The sequence below is a fragment of the Marmota monax genome, unplaced genomic scaffold (assembly GCF_021218885.2).
Source record: "Marmota monax isolate L192 unplaced genomic scaffold, Marmota_monax_Labrador192_F-V1.1 WCK01_AAM20220418_F8-fsc00045, whole genome shotgun sequence".
Classification (NCBI taxonomy): Eukaryota; Metazoa; Chordata; class Mammalia; order Rodentia; family Sciuridae; genus Marmota; species Marmota monax.
In genome coordinates this window covers 8,495,655-8,512,452 of record NW_026692132.1, presented here as the reverse complement: position 1 = coordinate 8,512,452, position 16,798 = coordinate 8,495,655, and the positions used below count along the sequence as shown (strand labels likewise).

The window sequence follows — 16,798 nt, the reverse complement described above, 5'->3', positions numbered from 1 at the left end:
ACACGGTGTTACTTTAGTGGCATTCTTGCCCCAAATGTACAGCTTAATTTTAATATGGAAAAAAAGAGAGACAAACTCAAATTAAGATAATTTGGACAAAATAGCCTGCTCTTCAAAAATGTACCATATTCAATGAAAATTATTATAAAGACTGAGGTGCTGACCCAGATTAAAAGACAAAAATGAAACAGGCTGTCTAGCTGTATGATCCTGGACTGCAAAACAAAATGATATTTAGACAATTGGGGAAAGCTGCAAATAGACTGTAGATTAGATTACAATGTTTTATCCATATGAAATTCACTGATTTTGATTACTAGACAATGGTTAAGTTAAATAACAACCTTGTCTTAGGAAATAAAATATGAAGTATTCAGAGATAAAGAAGGAAAATAGAGGTTAGCATAAATAAATGATTTAAAATTAGCTTTTTTCTCCAACATATTCTGTGTATGTTAATATTTATATATGTATATATATTCATGTGAAGTGCTCAATAATCACAAAATGAAATGAAGAGAAAAATATCACATTTTCATTGTTATATTTAAGATTAACATTTTTCAAAAAATTCCAAATTTGTGTATGGGTCATTTACATTAATCACTGAGTCTCATTACCAATTGTGCAAAGTGTGTAGCAGATAAACACATTGTGAAAACATTCATGATGATGAGTGAACCAAAGAAAAGGATCTCTATTGCCTGGTGGTTTAGACATTGAGATCTTAAATCAAGTAGTCTCATTTTTAATCTCAGAAATAACAACTAACTCCTAGATAATATATTAGCCTCTGTAAGTCAACTTTAAAAAAAATGTATACAGTGGGAATAATCGCAGTATCCAACACACTTAATTGTCTAAATTAGGCAAGGTCAGAAATAGGTCAGCACAAAGTGTGGAATATGATGAGCAAATAATCACCACCGGCATCATTATCAATAGTGGCAGTAAACATGGCAGATGTTCATAGAGACAGTAGTGCTCTGGGCCAGAAAGATTGGTAGTGGGGGCTAATACTTTTAGAAGTGTGCCAACTAAAGCCCATCAACTTTAAAATCTGATTTGTCTAACCTCACAAAATCACAGAAGTCTATGGTGATATGATCAACCAATTTATATCTTTACCAAGGAAAAAAATGTAAGAAAGAAAAGCCTCTTGGGACCAACAAAAAAAAAATGGGAGAAAAAGAGCAATAAATGTGTAATTTTAAGGTCATCATTAGTAACTAGAGGACTTTCCTCTAAGGGATATCACTGGGAAGCTTAGAGCAGTAACTGGTCATTTGAGATTCACCCAGTGTAAGATGCTCCAGGAGAACATTAGGGGTTTCTGGACTTGGGTGAAGAACTCAAGCTGAGGCAGTCTATATTAAAATTCTCCCACAGCACTGGTCTGAGTAAGATTTAAATAAAGCTCTGAGAAAAGGTCTGAGCAACATTGTTGCAGGACAGTGAGCACCAAGGTGTAAACCAACTATAAATGAAGAACAAAGGCAGTCACCAAACATACTCTGATACTTTGCAAATCCTCCCAATAATTATAAATCTTTACTTCTGTTCTTTCCTACTTTATAAATTCAAGCACATTGTCATATACCATTGAACACATGTGAGACTATATTGTAAAAAAAAAAAAAAAAAAAAGATTAGTCTTCACATCAGAGTTATGAGTGACCCTGAGGAATTGTCTAATTATTTTTTCTTCTGTAGATATTACCAATGCCTTTTATTCACATTTGCATGTACATATGCTCACAACATATTCATTTGTGCTCTCCGCATTTTTAAACAATTGCTTCATGACAGACCTCCTAAATAATTAAACAGTCTCACTCCAGAGGGTGTGAAAACAACCTACTCATACACTCTTCCACTCATAGACTCCTGAGAGAAAAATAGATCAACTCAGAGATGTGATTCAGGAATCTAATTGTTAGTCCATTTCTGCTGCCATAAATTGAGATTTGCCTGGGCATCTTGCCATATTTTTATTCAATCTTCTTTCCTGGTGTTTAGTTCTGATTTTCTATTTCTATTATTCAGTGATGTTGATTTTGTTATAGCTTGGCAAAAAAACTTGCATATGTTTTATTGTTTCAAAACATGAATATGTTATTTTTCTCCAGAGAAGGACAATAAGAAGCTATAAATTTAAATAGATTTTCTTCTAATAACACAGGATCAAGAATACTGATCATGTTGAACAAAGGATTAGAGATTTTAAAAATCTAAGCTTTAGATACTATCATAAATAAATCATATTTTATTATTCATTTAATAAATAGTTATTAAAATTTAATAAATTGCTAGGCCTTTGGGATTATGCCCTGAGCAAGATATTGTCTAACATTGTATGCCAGGATCTAGGGGCTTCCCATTAATATGTTCAGCAAGTAATTTTTGGTCACCTACAAAATGACAAAACAGAGTTTTAGTATAGAAAGATAAATAAGACTATGTTGAAGACTATATTTAGCCTTTAAATATTTAAAGGCTCTCAAATATTTAGTTGGTAAATGTTATACTCATGCCAAATACAAAATAATGGAAAGCACATGGATAGAGGCTAAATAACTCAAATAAGAAGTCAAGACATTATTTTGGAAATGGCAATGCCTGGGATGTGGTCAAAAGCTAAATGAGAAATACAAAATTAAAAGAGTGAATGAAAGACCCTTCCAAGTAGGAGTGCCACATGGGAAGGTGCAGAGCCAAGGCTGAGCATGACTCTGCTATTCCACAAATACATTAGTAAGTATGGGACGTGCATGTAAAGATGAGGTTGGAGAGGGATTGTGCAAACCAAAGAAAGCTAACCTATTCTCAATGTCTCCCCCACTGCCTGCGGGGAGGGTGCATAACCTGGTAAAGCCGAGATACCTCCTTTGCACAGCACCCTATGGAGACCTCAGCTTCTCAGATTGACCAAACTCATATGTGGACACCAAGTTAATTGCTTAACATATAATGAAAAGTAATTCTCATGATGGTCTCTGTGATTATTTAAGTATGAATAGTAAATTCTTTTTTCTCATAGATACACATTCTTCATTTTCTTGCCCTTTACTTCAATATAATTTGCAAATATTATGTTTTTTATAAATTGAAAATTTGTGACAACCCTGTGTTCACTAAGTATTTTAATGAGCTTTTTTTCCACTGAGCCCAAAAGACCTGACAAGAATAATTTTAGAGAAGTAAAAGTTTGTTTGTCACTTATGGTTTCAGAGGTCTCAGTTCATAGATAAGCCAAAATCCTTATACACTGAACAGGTAACCAAATTGTGATTCAAAGGTAAATATTTGAAGGAAATTAAAAGTGATACTCTAATGAACATAGGATTGGTAAAAAAGTGAAATAGCCTTATTGTCTGTAAGGAGAAAGTTTACTATAGTGATCTTAACAGAAGATCAAACAAGCCACAACATGCCCTTAACCAAAATCTATTTCAAAGCAAAACCAATTCTATGAAGGCTAAGAGAGGTGAGGATATTGCAGAATAAGTCTTTCGAGGTAGCAAAGGTTGTTTCATGAGGTATAGGAAGAGAAGCCACCTGCATGACATAAAAGCACAAAATGAAATAGAAAATACTGGTGGAGAAGCTGCAGAAGTAATCTAGAAGATCTAGTTAAGGAAGTGATGAAAATGGCTATGTTAAACAATGGACTTTCATTTTAGGCAAAATGACCTTTTGTTAGATTACTCCATACTGGATTTTCACACCTAAATAAAAGATGTCAGTACCTGGCTTTAAAGCTTCAAAGGATTGGTTGACAGTCTCGTTAGGCAATAATACAGCTGACAACTTTAAGCTGAAACCAATGCACATTTACTTTTCCAATAATCCTAAGGCCTTTAAGAATAGTACTAAAATTTTTATGTCTGTCATTCATAACATGGAACAATAAAGCCTGGATGATAGCATAGCTCTTTACAACATGGTTTACTGAATATTTAAAAGTCCACTACTGACAACTATTTCTCAGAGAAAAAAAAAGTGTTATTGCTCATTGTGCATCTGGTCACACAAGAGCAGTGATGGACATGTATGATGAGATTAATGTTCTCAGGACTGCTAACACAACATTCATTCTGCAGCAGCCATTTGATTTTCAAGACTTATAATTTAAGAAATGTACTTCCTAACACCATAGTTGCCATAGATAATGATTCATCTAATATATTTCAACAAAGAAAATTGAATACCTTCTGGAAAGAATTCACCATCCTAGATGCCATTAAGAATATTAGTGAGCTGGGTATGGTGGTGCAACCTGTAATCCCAGCAGCTCAGGAGGTTGAGACAGGAGGATTGTAAATTCAAAGCCAGCCTCAGCAACCTAGCAAGGTCCTAATCCAACTTAATGATACCCTGAGTCAAATTAAAAAATAGAAAGGGCTGGGATGTCCTTCAGTGGTTGAAGGCCCTTGGGTTCAACCACTGGTACACAAAATGAATGAATGAATGAATGAATGAATGAAGCATTAGTGATTAATAGACAAGGTCTAAATATCAATCTTAATAGCAGTTTGAAAAATGTTTATTCCAACTTTCCTGAGTAACTTTGAGGAGTTCAAGACTTCGGTAGAAGAAATAGCAAGAAAACTGGAATTAGAAATGGAACCCAAAGATTTGAATATATATATATTTTTTATCTCACAATATAACTTTAACAGATGAGGAGTTGTTTGTTATAGATGAGCAAAAACATTGGTTTGTTGAAATGTGAAATATTCCTGGTGAAGATGTTTGAAACATTATTGAATGACAAGAAAGGATTTTTGAATATTACATAAACTTAGTTGATGTAAATTTCAAAGAAGTTGTACTATAGGTAAAATTCTATTAAACAGCATCAAATATTATATGGACGTATTTTTGGAATGGAAGAGTCAATTGATACAACAGATGTCATTATTGTCTTAATTTGAGAAATTGCCACAGCTACCGTAGTCTTCAGTAATCACCATCCCAATGAGTCAACAGCCATCAACAACAAGGAAAGACCCTCCAACACCAAAAAGATAATGACCCACTCAAGCCTTAAATGTTTACCAGCATTTTTATCAATAAAGTACTTTAATATAAAGTGTATGTATACATTGTGATATGTACTATATTTTACATTAAAGGACAAACATGGGTATTTCATACTTGGTAAACTATACTGTAGTGTAAACCTAAGTTTTATAGGAACTGGGGAATCAAACAATTCATATGACCATTTTTATGGTGATGCTTGCCGCACTGAAGTGGTCTGGAACTGAACCCTCAACATCTTCAAGGTGTATCTGTACTTGTAAAGGAAGCCAATCCACATTATAATCTTTTTCTGGGGATAGCAGAATCAGAAATCAAGGAATTTTGAATTGATTCTTACATTAAAGGAACTGACATAACATGTCTTGATCCATTTAAAAATTTGGGAGCTATTTTTTTTTCCTTTTTGACAACTATGAAAACTATATTTCATAGACTAAGGATTGTGTTTCCCTGTGAGAGTTTTTGGAGAGGTTTCAGTTACCCTGGCACTTTTACTTGCCAGTTTTTGAATGCCAGGCTGTGTGCTAAATATTTGGAACATTATTTTCCCTGTAAGATAATACAGCCAATGTATAGCTGGGCTAAGATTTAAATCCAGATCAGTTTTGAAAACTGGTGTAGCATCTATGCTTCAGTCATCAATAAAATTTCCTTCTAATTGATATATTTCATTTAGATAAGTGAGACACCTGGTAGAAGTTGACTGAGTTGACTTTAAACCAAATTCTTTATTTATTAACTATGAAACTTGTATAAACACTAACTTCTTGATCTCCAAATTCTAGCCAGTAATTGAGAGTGTGTGCACATGCACATACACATAGACACACATGTGTGTATGCAGAGTATGTAGAAGGCTACATTTTTAAAAATAAATCAGTTAGAAATAGTTCACTTGCAGGCCTTGAAAACATTCTGTTTTTTTTTTTTTTTTCAAGTTTTTTTGCAGGTATCTGCTTCAATTCACCCAGTCCTTCTCTCTTAGCTTATCTCTCAAAGTCAATTCTATTTCCTCTTTTCTAAGTCTTTTGGGAAACTCTTATTGAAAATCTTCACTTGCCAACATTCCCACAATAGTTAGAGTAAAAGCCCTAAGGTCCCCTGCATTCACCTGTTCAATGGGATGAAAAAAAAATCCCCAAGAAAATATGAGTTATATTTTCTAATTATCTCTTAGGCTAAACATAAAGAGGACTTCTAATTTTTAGAACATTTTGTTTTAAAGGGACTGAAAATTCCTCATAAATATGATCATATCAATTCTCATAACTCCAACTATACACATAAGTTCAGCCATATTTTCATGGAAAAACAGCATTATTTGTAGATGACTCTAATGATAACTTTAAGGCAGTAGGGACTGAAAACAGTTCTCAACGGTGGAACTCAGTTGGGCAGACAAAACACTAATAGAAAATCCAGAAGCTTCTCACCACCCTATAAGTTTGTGTAACATTTTGAAAGCCAGTTCTTCTCAGTTATTTAGATAAAACTAGGCAATAGACAAAATGATTGTCAATACTATCAAATATGTTTTGCAGCAATAGAAACCATGACATCTTACCCAAACTTAAATATAAGCATTTTATGTCATCTCTAGGAGAATTAAGCATCTTATTGAAAAGGAAGGAATTTTTATTTTCAATTTTACTGCTGCAGCATCAAATTCATGGCCGTTAACTTCAGGATAGAGCAGTAAAAATGATTTGCATCCTTTGTATCCATTTATAAGGCTTGAGATACATTTTAGAAAAACTATGTTCATACTTTGTCTATCAATTTTGGTATTTTATGTTGGCATAATTTGCCTAAGTTTTGTATTTATTCACTGTTTTTAGTTACATGAAAAATGAGTTCAGAGATTTGGGGATGATTTCCTAAGAAAGACATTAAACTGTTTGATGTCCATAAATAAATCTGCCAGGGAAGATCTCTCAATACAACTTGCCTTTTGTCTCATACATAGCAGAAGACATTTGAACTTCAGTTTATATGCTTCTCCTTCACAAGTGCACAGGAATCATTTCTTTTAAAATTCTTGCCTCTGAAAAAAGAAATTGTTTCCTTATATTCATTTTATGACAGAGCAAAGCACTTTAAGAATAATAATATTTATGGAGATTTGCCTGAAGCATGTGTAGTGCTAAATATATAAACTAGAAGAAAACAAAGAGGTTATGTTTATATTAAGGATAACCTGGATGTCATCATTAATGTTATAAAGTTCAATTTTGTCTTCAGTATAAATGTGTTCCTATCCGTGTGTTTCATTCTTTCCCTCATTTCTTCAATGTCTACATTCCACTTAAGAAAAGTGAGTTTTGTTTCTATTTTGCATTTGATACACTTTATTTTATTTGAAATAGTTAAATAAGCAATTCTTGTTAAAACATGAATATACTTTCTCTAGGTTTTCCTCAAATTCAATAAGCTGCCATATTACTTCTTGTCTAACATATCAACCTACTTTAAAACCACAAAAGGCTTAAACTATCCTCTAGCAGCAGAATACAACAGACACTAGTATGGCAATATGTAAATCAATGGATGTGTAACTGATGTGATTCTGCAATCTGTATACGGGGTAAAAATGGGAGTGCATAACCCACTTGAATCAAAGTGTGAAATATGATATATCAAGAACTATGTAATGTTTTGAACAACCAACAATAAAAATTTTAAAAAAAGGCTTAAACTAGTAAGATCTTAATGATTGTCTTCTCCACTGACCAGATCTCTTTGTTTTATAGATGATGGGGACCCAAGGACCTGGAACTGGTGTTGCCCAAAGTTACACACATAGTCATTAAGTTGAATTACTGTTATTAACTAGAGTTTAGAAACAAGGACTTCTGCCTCCAATTAATTTATTGTACTGTTTGCATTCTGTTTCTCTCATTCAAAAAGTTCCGCAGTGCAAGAGCATGTTAAGGATTATGTGCTTTTTAATTAGTTGCATTTTTTCTGCCTATTTGGACATTAAGTTCTTGAGCAAAATGCTCATTTGGGCAGTAAGTCCATTAAAAGTCAAGCTGTTCTTTGGATTCTGAGTGGATCAAAATTCTTTTACCCTAGAAAATGGCACCACATACACTTTATAGCAGTAAGTATTTCATTGCATAAATAAAACATATTGAGAGCCCATCATGATAAAAAGTTCTGAGTTCCAGACAGGTATGGACTGGTGAGTTGCTTGAAGGCAGGGCCCTATCTTATCTCAGTACATGCAGGAATAGCTTAATTACGCTAAAAAAAAAAAAAAAAAGAGTACTATAGCCAAAGTTGCACTATGCACTGCCACAGCTATGAAGCACAGTGGAATAATTGCTATAAAAGAGAACATGAAGGCCAATTCTTCATTCTGCAGCTGAGGAGATGAGCCCCTCAAATCAAGATTTAGTTCAGATCACTGCAAACATGAGACTTGGAATGAAAATCTACTCTGGCTCCCAAATGACCTAAGTATTTGCCTAAAACTCCACCTGCCTTTGGTTTCTTTCAGTCATTATTGGCTGACGGTAGTGCTATTAGGTAATCTCCCTCTCACATTCATGTTCTTTCACAGTTTTTCTTTTGCCTCATTAGCAATTGTTGCATTTCCAGGTTTTTTGGCTCCTGCTGTGGTTTTATTTGAACTTCAGCTTCAGTGAATCATTAAAGCAGTTCTTTGATCTGCCCTTCTTGCCTTACCTGAATTTGGCACAAAGAGAAGTTTTATGTCTTTTACTATGGATTATTTTGAACTTTTCCCAGGCTTCCAATCTACTTATTACAAGTAAAACCAACACAGTGAAAATTCCTATCTATGATAAAAGGAATACTTGTAACTCTGGTTCAGTGTTAAACCAATGTCTACTCTCCATATATATGCACCACCTGAAACCACTCCAATATCTTATAAAAGTGAAATCTCATATATTTAGAGGAAGAAGCATTTCTGTATTTTCTCTAAGATCAGGCATAAGTGACAAGGTTGTCACACTTTTCTCAAAGGAATTCCTCCATTTCTTAGTTATCATAATTAATATTGGCTACATTACACAAAAATATGTTCCCCCATTATGAATTATTCTAGAATGTAAAAGGTAGTTTTGTGTACCATTGAAAAACAAATATGGTAAAAACAATTCTTTCTTTTTCCCCCCAAAGAACAATATAAAATAGTCCTTCTCAACCATATTAGTTCTGTGTCCAGTTTCCAATTGGATTTGTCACTTTATTGAATGATTACTTGAATTCTCAGTTCGTGCAAAGTGAAAAAAAAAAAAGAGGGAGAGAGGCAAAAAATCGGGGGATCAATAAGGTTTATAAAACTGTAAAGTGCTAGCAAACACCAACACTTTAGTACTTAACACAACAGAAAATTATTTAATGCTGAAACTCTGGTTGCCACTGGGGAGAAAGTACATCTAAGCAGAGGGTCAACAATCTTTGATCTCCTGCTACCACCATTTTAATCCACAATTTCATTATTTGCATGGCAGATAAAGGGACAAATGGGATTAAATGTTTTTGGAACATTCCACTTCCCTTCATAACCCACTGGTACAATTTATTATATGTTTAGCAACAGGGGAACTAGGAAAATACAGGTCTTTCATACCTGACAGGTAAGGAGAACTGAATATAGAATATAATGATTAATCCTGATTACATAAGAAAATGGTGATTGAAAATATTGGAGCAAAATCACAAATCCATAAATGAAAGCACATAATATATTCTTAAATTTTGTTCTAAAACATATACTGCCAATAATATCTGATATGACAATTCCTTACATGTCTTTGAATCATATTTACTACTTCTCTTTTGAGGAGGACATTATCATTATGGCTTCCTAAGAGAATGGCGAGTGTGGGATAATATAATGACCCATTAATAAGTATACAAATATGGGTGTTGAAAAGTGTAAATAATTAAAAGTTATATTCCTGATTCCAATAGTAGATAATATAACCTCTTTTAAAATTGGTTTTAAATGTATTTGATATGCTATTCATTTTATATTCTAAGTTTTAATTTATAATAAAGTTGGTTAATCTCTAAAATGACAACTGACAGCATCCTTTTACTATGTCTGATAAAATGCTTTACCATATCAGAATTCAATGTTGGTTTCAGTATTTAATATTATTTCTCAAACCAAAAGCAAAGCTGGTAAATTTTGCTACCACAGGGAATCATTCTGTGTAAAATTGGTGAGAGATAATAATGTATGTTTTTAATATAGTCTATACTTGAGACTTATCTTATAGTGTTGTGTGTATGTGTTGGGATGATTGCATTAGCTTTATGTTTGAAAAATAGAGACTATAAGTCAAAAGTGTCCCTGATTTCCTCCCTAGAGTTCCTATTTAGATCTGTTTAGATGAGAAATTGAAACCAATAATACTGGAGATTTAATGAACACAGAAACTTTGAAACAATTTTACAAAAGATTGGGTCTCATTGCTGCTCATTTTAAAATACTCATTTCAACTATAACCCCCAAAATGTCTATTTTTCAAGTTGCTGTACCAATGTACTACTGTTATCAATTTTGGAATTCTGCCAAACTAATACAATAGACCAACACAGATGCTATTTTTAATAAAATAAAATAGATTAAATGTTTAATTCAAATCATGCTTGTAAGAGTTTAGTCATTTTATCAGATTTTCCTCCACTAGTAAATGGAAAAATGCTTCCTCGATTTATTTTAATTGATTAGGATATTTTGGCAGTAAAAGGTATGGTCTATATTTGTTATGCATATTTTTTATTCAAAAGCTTTTTTACAGAAAAATCTTTTAAAATATCTCAACCATTCATATTTTCCTGTTTATGTGAGATAAGTTTTTTGTATGACTAACATAACCTGTATGGTAATAAACATATAGGTGGATTTTGCCATGAGTCTATTTCCAGTTCTACTGTAATACTGAAATATACATATCAGTAAACAAGAATAATTTTCTCTAATGTTCACCAGGTTTTTCCTACTTCTCTACATGATATGCATATGCCCTGTCCATTGCTCAAATCTGCTATCCTATAGGCCAAGTTCAATAAGGAAGAAATACAACTTCTCAAACAAAGGGATTCTTAAATTTATATATGAGAACAAAATTCTATAAATATGTATCACTTCTCAATGCAGACTTGTTCTGAGAAGTGTGTAATGGAGCAATTTTCTCACTGTGTGAGCATAATAGTGTGTACATAAAATAAATGTAGACCCAGTCTACATTCTGAACTTATTGGACCACCCTGTTATATATAGTTTGTTGGTTGAAAAAGTAATCTCATGTTGTTCATGAATGTATTTAAGCCAATTTTAATGACAGTAAATAGTATTAGAATTTATTGAGGAAAAAAACATTATTTATTTAACTAGATGATGTTGGGGAAACTTTAAGCAGGGTCCAATGCACACTGCATACAATGATAAATTCTGGATGGATTAAAGCCCTAATTGTGAAAGATAAAGCTAAGATGTTAATAAAAAAATTGTAGAATAATATTCCTGTGGTATTTATGAGAAATCACACTTTAAAAAAACTAAAAACTACCAATACAAAAAGTAAAATTGGAGAACATCTCTTAAACAAATATATTAGTTAATATATATTAGTCAATTGGACAAATATATTAGTCAATTGGAGTGATGGAAATATGATCCTGACATTTAAACTTATATAAAATTTTAACATAATATGTAAAGAGATAAAATTGGGAAAAATAAATTATAATTTTCTGCATATGTGTAATTTCAAATTATCAAAACATTCAGATTCAGTTATACTTCCCTCTCTTATTTTGCTCTCATTTTGAAATCTTATTCTTTTCACTAGGGTTTATGTATCACACATTGGGAAGACTATGTCTTACTTTGTGTCTTGGCACTGTCTCCCAATCAGTCTCTCTGTCTGGGGGATAATACACCCCTTTTATTGTGATCACAAACTTTTGGTTGAGTGATAGGCAGTTTCACCAAGACTATAAGGAGTTGGGGAGAAACATGTTTTTATTGTCCCCAAAGAAAAATATCTTCCAGGAAGAGAATTGCAATAAACATCTTTAGGCACATAAAAGTAAATGCCCAAGGGATGTTGTATGTGGGCAGGGAATAAATAACATTTGAACAATTATGCAATTTATTTCTTGCATGACCCAGTAGTGCCCCATATTATTTGCACTCTGACCTATAACTGATTTTTCAAGACACTGGACTGTAACAATTTCTAAAACTAAGCAAAACAAACTTATGGTTCAAAACAACAGAGATTTCCCAATTCTCCCATCTTTTCCATCTTTTGTTTTTGGTTGCTTCAATTCAAATTTAGCATTGGCCATGGAAAAATGAAGACAGACTCTTGAAAATTCTTGAGGTCCTATTGCACTTTGACATGTGCCACATAGTGACTACAGAGAATTAGCCCTGTCAGCATATTGACGGACTTCCTTGCTTACTAGCTTAAAGAATCTCCAGTAATCAAGTGGTAGTCAAAGCCTTGGGTTTAATGGAACCCTTATTTTGTCTATCTTCTTATGGAGGAACCAGAAATTCCAGTTCAATGGAACCTAAAATTGTGGACTAGGAAATAGAAGCACAAATTTCTAGGTAGATTACTAAGAATGATGGTAAGAGAAGTCTCTTCAAGTTCTTCCCCTTGATTTTGTCAGTGTGCTCTAATAATCAAAGGGAAAGCATCATCATTATTATTATTATTTTACTCCCAGTTCCACCTGGCAAGATTACTAAAATGGTACTTAAGAGTGCATTTATGGCCTTCATTTTTCTTTTTTTTTCCAGGCTGGATAAAACTGTGTGCTGTAGTATATGGTAGAGATATGTCCTACCTCCTTTTCTTTAAGTGTGTGTGAAACATGTTATGTGAGATCCCATGAATACAGTTCAAATTTTATGTGAGAACTCAGGCCAGGATACCAATGAAAGTCCAAGGCATTCATTCCCATGTATTTGCATTTCCAATAAAGACAAACCATTGGGATGAATTCCACCTCCCAATGTGAAAATAGTAAAAATAATTAGCTTACCACTAGTAAATATTTTAACAAATGATTTAGTCTCCAGAGCTCAAAGTAATTTTATGCCACTAACACTTGGAACATTTGTTAATGGTAGTTGCTACTTCCACTTTGGTTTGGGGGAAATTGTGATATTGAAATGTGCATAGCTTCCATCTTCTCACCATTGCTGCCATGTTAATGAGCCCAGTAGTGAAAGCACTGAGTGGTCAATAAATAAATAATGCTTGAATTGTTAGCCTCAGTACATCAAATTGTCATACCCAATCTGGGGGAAGCTCATCCAAGTTGTTAGACATCTGAATAAGACAACAAGTGGGTAAGGGATAATCTGTTTTTTTCTGTTTACCTGTGACATCAATCTCCTGCATTCAGACTGATATTTATACATTGGTTCTCTTGGTTCTTAGGCCTTTAGATTTGGATGAGAACAACATAACTGGCTCTTCTGGATCTCTAGCTTGTAGATGGTGATTCATGGGACTTAGCTCTCATAATCACATGGGAAAATTCCTTAAAATAATCCTATCTATCCAGCTCTCTATCTATTCCTATCTCTCTAAATGTCTGTCTGTCTACCAAACCCATTCATACTCCTACTGGTTCACTCTGTTTCTCTAGATAACACTGACTAATACATCTGCTAAATATTAATCATTCTTGAGCAAGCTGTGAATTTGATGTAAAAATATGTGTATCTCTTCCTCATTCTTACCCACATTCAATCTTTGCAAAATTTGTTAAATATAATGCATGTCTAACTAAATTTAAATGTCCCTTTTAAGCTACTAATGCTTGATTTTCATTCTCCAATGCCACTTAACTCTGGTTATAGATATTTTTCAACTATGTCAAAACAACCATATGCATTCATTGCAAATAAACTGCAATCTTCTTGAATATAAGTATTATTTCTTACTTATCTCTGCATCTCACATATCTAAGTAAGTACCTGGGGGAAAGTAGGTAATAATTTGCTGATTTATTTTGAATTGAATATGTGTCCCTACATCCCTTAAGCAGCAATGACAATGTCAAGCACAGAGTAAGTATTCAAAATTATTTGTTGAACTGAGCCATTTTAATAACCCTAAGATATATTTTATTTCCTTTTCAAAGTTTGAGTTAACTTTTGATTATCTTTTAGATTCTCATATCCACATAAAACAAGCCCCAAAATTGTTTATTTTGAAGTTCTACCACTGTTCAATAAAAGTCAAAGTAAGCAATATTAAAGTGGGTGGAAAGCTTCATATGCTATCAATTGGTTGTGCAACTGGATAAATACAATGTTACAGAATGTTTAATGGCATGGCAAAAAAAAAGTTTTAGAATGGAAAAGGGGATCCAGCCCAGTTCTATTTTAAAGTTATTACTGTTATCTCCTGACCCTGAAGTCCAATACTAATAGTACATTTTATTTATATAGATTAAAACCATTTTTCAAATAATATTGGAAAGTAGGAAACCAAATACTTAGCACCTGTTCCTTCTACACTGCCAATTCTCCCAACCCACCCAATGTTCTTTCCCCGTAGTAGAGGTATTTCCTTAGGCTATCAAGTATGTAGAAAGAAAATTTACTTATTTGATGTTTTGTGGAAGTTAAACCTCAAGGCAACCAAGCTACTCTCAAACCATAGTAGCCACATAATCAGGATTCTTTTTCATGATTAGGTCCAAAGATGAGTACCTACAATGTCAGCTTTGAAAATATTAACTGTTGGTTGGATACTGAAAATAGCATAAAATAAAAATTGACATGAATATCTTCAAATAACTCTATGGTATGAGGCACCCTCCAATATGTCCCCTTTCTACATATCTGAAAGAAAATACTGGATCTATTTATCTCAAAACTACCTCCAAAACAGAAAGAACAACTTTTTTTTTGTATTGGAAATTGAACCCACAGGTGTTTAACTTTTGAGCCACATCCACAGCCCTGTTTTATTTTTTAACTTGAAACAGGGTCTCACTAAGTTGCTTAGGGCTTCACTAAGTTGCTGAGGCTGGCTTTGAACTTGTGATCCTCCTGCCTCAGCCTTGGGAGTAGCTAGAATTACAGGCATGCACTTCCAGATTGAAATCTTCCTTTAACAATCTTCAAAGCAATTCTGTAGATATGGCAGCACCATTCTGCTGATTTTTTCATACTTGGAAACTCAAGATTGAGCAATTTAACTAATGTTACAAAATATTTCAACTGCACATTCAGAATGAAGAATCACATATTTCTACTCTCAGCCCCACTCAAAATTGATTTCAAGAGTTTCCATCATCTTGCTGAAAATTCGCTTACATGGATATTAAATAAAGTATATGTTTTTAATGATATAAAAACAAATAAAAATGAAACAAACCTTAAACTATTTGATTGTTCATCCACAGTTTTTTTTTGTCTTTTAGTTGGTAAACCCTACATGCCAACATAAAATACAATTTAATATTCTTTAACAAAATGGAAAAAAATACCAAATAAATTCAGACCAGTGGTGTTCAAAGTGAGAGTTTTGCATGGCAAAAGGTGTTTAAAATACACTATTATAGCACAGGGAAAACAGATTAAAATGTTAAAAAATAACTTTCATTCGTATAGTAACATGAATTATGTAAAAAGTAAAACAGTACTAAGAGAATTTTAATGAAAATATCAATAATCTTCATTTTCTCTCCATGATCAAGTTCTGTTACATGCAAAACAATTATTCTTTATCCTTTTAGCTATTTATCTTGAAATTTAACTCCAGATTTCTCTTTATATGTATATCATTTTAATTTTGTACTTTTCTTTTTAATTTTTACATAAAATAGTAGGGGAGATATATAATTTATAAATAAATACATTGCAGATTAATATAAAAATCCATCTTGATAGGTATTCAAGACTTAAAAACAATAATTGAGGACAACTGTGATCCAGAGTAGAAACATGAACATACTCTGATCTGAGACATCACCCAGATGTTTAACTAGGGGACAAAAAGAATGGGCACAAAAAGAATGTTTACCTTTTTGAAATATGCTGTATATAAAAAAATGCATTTCCTGGCAAGTGCTGAATAAAGGATCTTGGGAAACTGCTATAAAAATCTCTTTGCTAAGAATTTTTCACAACTTATCTGGTATCTTTTAAAGAACAAAAACAACATAAATGTAAAATAGGCACCAGAGTTTGAATCAGATCTCTAGCAAATGCATTGGTATCCAAATTAGCATCGATACTAATTCTCACCCAAAGGCTTTCTTTTATCCTTAATTTAGTCTCCTTCACAAACTCTGAGTAGTATGAGTTAGTGTTATGAATGAGACTTGACAGAAGCCATGAGCCACAGGGGAGTAGGCAATTATTAATAGCATAAATACTCACAAATTTATTTCTTTTATATAGAATGCCTGAAGTCTTGTTTCTTTTCTAGCCTGTTGAACTAGAATCAATTTATCATGTGAGGGTTTCTACTATGCAATTTTATTCTCAAATGCTTGCACTAAAGAGAACATCTTCTTTTTAAAGGCATTTAAACTCTCTCCTACATAGTTGTTAAGCAATATCCATATATCAGAAAGATCACATATTCAAAAATTGAATTGTAGTTGATTTTATTAAAATTTGTTTTAAAAATATTGTACCCAATTTATCTGTAGATATAATGCAGTTCTTATCAAAATCCCAGCAAGTGATTTGTGGATATTGATAAAGTGATTCGAAAGTTTA

At 32.8% G+C, this 16,798-nt stretch overlaps 1 long non-coding RNA gene across 3 annotated transcripts in view; it reads left to right on the top strand.

Annotated features, from left to right (window-relative positions):
• LOC131425070 (uncharacterized) overlaps window positions 1-8,093 on the top strand; it is an 81,733-nt gene extending 73,640 nt beyond the window's left edge. For all 3 annotated transcript variants that reach the window (XR_009228924.1, XR_009228923.1, XR_009228925.1), the window contains one exon: window positions 7,800-8,093. This is a non-coding gene — a long non-coding RNA (uncharacterized LOC131425070). The remainder of the gene's footprint in view (window positions 1-7,799) is intronic.
• Window positions 8,094-16,798: the final 8,705 nt, after the last annotated feature.